The sequence below is a fragment of the Chelonia mydas genome, chromosome 28 (assembly GCF_015237465.2).
Source record: "Chelonia mydas isolate rCheMyd1 chromosome 28, rCheMyd1.pri.v2, whole genome shotgun sequence".
NCBI classification, from domain to species: domain Eukaryota; kingdom Metazoa; phylum Chordata; order Testudines; family Cheloniidae; genus Chelonia; species Chelonia mydas.
In genome coordinates this window covers 3,115,802-3,121,801 of record NC_051268.2, presented here as the reverse complement: position 1 = coordinate 3,121,801, position 6,000 = coordinate 3,115,802, and positions in this window count along the sequence as shown.

Sequence of the window (6,000 nt, the reverse complement as noted above, 5' to 3'; positions counted from 1 at the left end):
GGGTATTGACTTGCCTATGGAGGGAGCTACTCTGATCTCCAAGCAGTTGTCTGTGACCAGCCTTGTGTGCTGGGACAAGGGGAATGAGATCCCAAGCTGTGTGTCTGGGAAAGGAGAAAGTGTGTCCGGCTCTTCTTTGTCTGTGGAGCAGACAGAAGGGGCCTTTCAGCCTGTGATGGTTGAGGGTAGTGCAGTTGTCTCAGAGTTGGTTCTGGATTCAGCTAAAGCCCAGGAAGGGAATGGCCCTAAGTTTGTGTCTGCTCGGGAGAATGGCACCGTAACTAGATCGAATCCAGTTAGTGTCTATGTAAAACCCCAGAGCCCAGACAATTCTGGTGCTTGTATTTTGCCTGTTGCTAGTGTGTTGTTGGGAAAGGGTGCAGCAACTCTGTCTAATCAGGGTGAGATCCTAGCCAGGGCACAAGGAGAGCAGAAAGGTGATGTGATCGTGTTACCTACTGAGGGTGTGGAAACCTGTCGCAAGAAGGAACAGATTCCTGAACTTGTGTGTGGCAAAGGGAAGGAGAATGCATCTGACATTTTATCTAGGAAGTCTGTAAGTTTGCCTGAAAGGGGATGGTGTAGGAATCCGCCTGATGGGCCAGAGGTAATTCTGGATGTAAGCGAGACCCAGAAAGAGTCCGTTGTTGCTCAGGAAAGTGTTCCTCTAGAGCAAGCCCTAGGTAAAGAGGGTAAGAGCAGAATTTCTGTGAGGGGTGAATTGTTGCATAGAAAAGCCCTAGGGAAAGGAATCCTCATGGAGTCTTTGCAAGCAGTTTACTGCAACTGAAGGGTGTGAAAGTGATTTAATCAAGAAAGTTTCAGTTCCTAACAGCCAGAAATTTTCTGTTGTCAATGGATCCAATAACTTTCCTGTTGAAAGATCCAGTGTGGATAGCTTTGAGAAGGTCTCAGATGGAGTGAACACTGTTAAGAAAGTTAAACAGTCCTATAACTAAGTGGCTGTGTTTGGCCAGCTTGTTGGGGAGAAGACCCAATCCCAGTTTGACCCCCTGGGGTTTTCGGGTGGCCAAAGGGCACGGGCCCCATAAACCTTCCCACATGCAGCCTGCGAGTTCTATCGACGACCCCCGACCTAGGGGAGGGCGTGAAACTGGAAGGGCCTGGTATAACTCCTACCAAGGAATGGGAGAGATGCTGGGGCATCCATGGGAACGTTGGTGGCTTCGAACTTCCCCAGGTCACCGGCTAAAGTGACCCCGCTCAGTTCGATCTCAAAGGGGGGAGAGATGTGACAAAGTGGGACTGTTCTTAATGGTTCCTCTGAATAGTGTGGGGGTGCCTCAGTTTCCCCTATGCAGTTCTTAAGTATCTAGGGGGTGGGGTAAGGGTGTATGATTCTTGCAGAGCCCTAGAGGGCAGGTGTGTGCAGGGGTCTGGACACAGAGAATGGCCGACACCCTGTTTCCTGGCCACTGATGGCCTGGCCCTTCCCCCCTGCAAGGTGAGAGCTAAAGGGTTGGAGAACAAAGGAATCAGGTGACCTCCTGGCCCGGGAAAGGGACAAAGCCCAGAGGAGGAGGGGCTGGAGGGAGTTTCAGTTTGGGGCTGGCTGGGACATGGAGTGAAGTGCAGATGGGGTTGTCTGGCTCACTGCCCCCCAAAATGGACCCAGGTGAGGGGTCCCGTTCTCTGCACCTACAAGCTCTGTTTTACACCATGTTCCTGTCATCTAATAAACCTCTCTTTTACTGGCTGGCTGAGAGTCAGGTCTCACTGCGGAGTTGGGGTGCAGGACCCTCTGGCTTCCCCAAGACCCCGCCTGGGTGGACTCGCTGGGGGAAACACACGGAAGGGCAGAGGAGGCTGAATGCTCCGAGGGCAGACCCAGGAAGGTGGAAGCTGTGTGAGCTGTGTGTCCTGCAGACAGGCTGCTCACAGAAAGGAGACTTCCCCAGAGTCCTGCCTGGCTTCATGGGGAGCAGTTCCAGAGCATCGCCCGGGGACTCCGTGACAATTTGTACGACCATCCTTTCACCACCCAGCCTCCTGCTCTCCATGACTTGCACCAGACCCCTCTGTTCCACTGGTTGGTTTAATGGTTTGGCAGGCCTTACCGGAAACAAGCAGTTGCTGCTTATTGTCAATAAGCCACCACCATACTGGCCTTTCTAGGGCTGGAATGTAACAAGTTATATAGCAGGCCTCATAAGCGATGGCCCCGCTTCCCGCAGCTCCCGTTGGCCGGGAACGGCGAACCGCGGCCACTGGGAGCTGCGGGGGGCCGTGCCTGCGGACGGTCAACGTCAGCAAAATTTCTCGCACCCCACAATCCGATTACCCTGATGGGCCGCAGGTTGCCCACCCCTGGTGTATAGTAGATGTTTGAAATGAGGCCTTTCAAACTTCAGTTACAATTACTGGTTCCAAAATAAGATACTGTTGTCTTGAAAATGTCTGATACTTTCTTTGGAAGAGAGTACTGTCAATAATATTAATTTTCTTAAGTTCATTTGACAACTAGATGGAGAAGTGCAAAGTACTCTACTTAGGAAGGAAAAATCAAATTCACAGCTACAAAATGGGGCATAACTGGCTAGTGGCAGTGCTGGTGGGAAGGATCTGGGTGGTATGCTGGATCACATGACTATGAATGGACAGTGCGATGCAGCTGCGAAAAAGGTGAACGTTCTGGGCTGCATTAACAGGAGTGTCATATATAAGACACAGGAGGCTCTTGCCCCACTCGGTTTGGCACTGGTGAGGCCTCAGCTGGAGTGCTGGGTCGCCACACTTTCGGAAAGGCTTTGGACAAACTGGAGAGAGTCCAGAGGAGAGCCACAAAAAGGAAAGGAGGACTTGTGGCACCTTAGAGACTAACCAATTTATTTGAGCATAAGCTTTCGTGAGCTACAGCTCATTTCATCGGATGCATCCAGTGGAAAATACAGTGGGGAGATTTATAAAACCTATCACCATTTCATCACCCAATAAGCACCATTTTTTCCAGGCATTGTGGAAAAAGTAACCAGGTAACTTTTCTAAATTGTTTAGAAAACCTGACCCGTGAGGAGTGGTTAAAAAACTGGGCATGTTTAGGCTGGGGAGAAGATGACAGAGGGGCAGGGGAACCTGTTATGTCTTCAGATTTGTTAAGGGCTGTTATAAAGGGGACAGTGATCAATTGTTCTCCATGACCACTGAAGGTTAGGACAAGAAATAATAGGCTTAATCTGCAGCAAGGGAGATATTAGGGAAAAACGCTTTGATTATAGGGATAGTTAAGCTCTGGACAAGGCTTCCCAGAGGCTGGAAATCCCCATCACTGGAGGTTTTTAAGAACAAGCATCTGTCAGGGTAGGGATGGTCTAGATCTGGTTGGTTCTGTCTCAGTGCAGGGGGCTGGACTTGATAAACTCTCCCTGCAGCAGCCCAACATTTCTAGGATTCGGAAAGCTGCTGAAGCGGACCGGTGAGAAAACGTTTACCAAATCGTTGTGGTACTAAAATGATGCTTTCTGCAGAGGTTGGCACATCTTCTAAACGGTACTCTTCAGTCTTTCATAAATTTGCAAATTATTATAGAACCTCCTTTGTAGGTAAAGGGGTAGTGCCATTCAAGGTTAAATTAACTTCAAGGTCTTGTAAGTAGCTGGTAGTGAGAATTTGGCTATGAATGTCTTAAAATGAAGGGAACATGACGGGATGTAGATTTAAAATTACTCTTTTGAGTCAGACTGATGTGTTATAATTAGGCACAAGGCACTGACAAGATGGGTCAAGCTGGAAGGAGTGAGACCAGAACTGGGGGGCAGGGATGATTTCCATCCTTGAAATGTGAAGTGAGACTTCCCAAAATAAGGCGAATCTGCCAGTGGGTAGGGAGGAGTACTGGGTATTTAAGCATCCTAGAATACAAGTTTTAATTTATTATTTGGAGGTAAATTCCTTTTGCCATTACTTACAGTAAGCAGCAGTGTATCGTTTTGTCCATTCTAAGCTGTTGATTGTCGACAGCCTCTTAGAGAGACAAATTGGGTGAGGTAAGACCTTTTACTGGGCCAACTTCTGCAGGCTCTTGTGATAGCTGGGATCTCCCTTCAAGCTGCTAACTTACAGGGCTGCATCCACTGTAAATTAGGAGGGGAAAAAAGCATCAGCAAGGTGACTTCCAGGGTATTGTCACAGCAGATGTTTCACAGGGCATGTATTAAAGTTAGTTATTCTCAATAATCGCATCACGTGTGTGTTTTCCGCAGCAGCTTTTAAGGAATTGGGCATTAGGCTGATTTACACTTTGATAGACATGAACAAGGAATGCCAGGTTGTGCTTTGTAGTACATTGTGTTCATCACATATACATCTAAGTGGCCCTACAGATTTCCTGTGCACTAATGTGGACACAAGAACAAATGGATATAAACTGGTGATCGGAAAGTTTTGACTTGAAATTAGATGAAGGTTTCTAACCATCAGAGGAGTGAAGTTCTGGAACAGCCTTCCAAGGGGAGCAGTGGGGGCAAAAGATCTATCTGGCTTTAAGATTAGACTCGATAAGTTTATGGAGGAGATGGTATGATGGGATAACATGATTTTGGTAATTAATTGATCTTTAAATATTCATGGTAAATAGGCCCAATGGCCTGTGATGGGATGTTAGATGGGGTGGGATCTGAGTTACTACAGAGAATTCTTTCCTGGGTATCTGGCTGGTGAATCTTGCCCACATGCTCAGGGTTCAGCTGATCACCATATTTGGGGTCGGAAAGAAATTTTCCTCCAGGGCAGATTGGAAGAGGCCCTGGGGGTTTTTTGCCTTCCTCTGTAGCCTGGGGCACGGGTCACTTGCTGGAGGATTCTCTGCTCCTTGAAGTCTTTAAATCACGATTTGAGGACTTCAATAGCTCAGACATAGGTGAGAGGTTTATCGCAGGAGTGGGTGGGTGAGATTCGGTGGCCTGCGTTGTGCAGGAGTTCGGACTGGACGATCATAATGGTCCCTTCTGACCTTAGTAGCTATGAAAAAAATAGTACCAGCGCACAAGTCTGTCAACACTTTGTGGTCCCTCTTTTGGAAATGCAAAATTAATGTTTAATCTGAAAACACAGTTTGGGAATTGTACGGACTAACTGCTGCACTGTAAAAGAGTAAGTGTGACCGGAGCAGAGAAGCCAAAAGGACCCATCGAGAAGGACTGCTTTGCAATAAATGAAGGTATTTCCTTGAAAAGTAGCCTGTAAAAAGGGTCTATACAATTGTCCTGGTGTTTGTTGGCGTTCTGTTCGTGGTTTGGGGTATGGTACAAGACAATATCCTACTCCTACACTCTCTTCTTTTATGGATGTGGACGGCAAAGACCAGCAAATCAGTTTCTGCTTTCCCAAAAGATGCCAACTTGAGTCGCTTAAGAAAATAAGCACCATTTTTTCCCATGCACCGTGGAAAAAGTGACCATGTAACTTTTCTAAAGTGTCTTGTTTGTATGCCTGAGGTATAAAAGAATTAGACAATGTATTTTATAATAGACCCATTCTGTGCTCTTGTATTATCTCCTTGGAATAGTTAAGATTTTGTAAAGTACATTAGCAGCAGCAGCAAAAATGATGGAGAAATGATTGCAGATGATGTTCTAGATACTAATGCTGGAGCAATGGGGTAGAACATCGTCTTTGGATTTCATGTGTTCATTCTACAGGAGAGAGAAGAAGAAATTCAGGGTATGGATGTCCTGAAGGATATGGAAATACATAACCACTAGGTGACTGTGTAAGTTGAGGACTGATATTGGAAAAATGGATAAGCAATAAGACAACATCTATTAAGTAACACTATTCTAGAGCATCAACCCTGTCTGAAAGAGTAAAGAATTGCTTGGTCAAAACACGTCAAACTCAGATTTTTAGCGACGAGTTCCTTGCAGTTATAAGCTAACACCTTAAGATAAAAAGGCAGCATGTGCAGGAAGGAAAATTTCAATTCTTACTTGAAACAGGCCAAAGGCTAGCTTTATATCCTACTATGCAAATCATTTCTTGCTT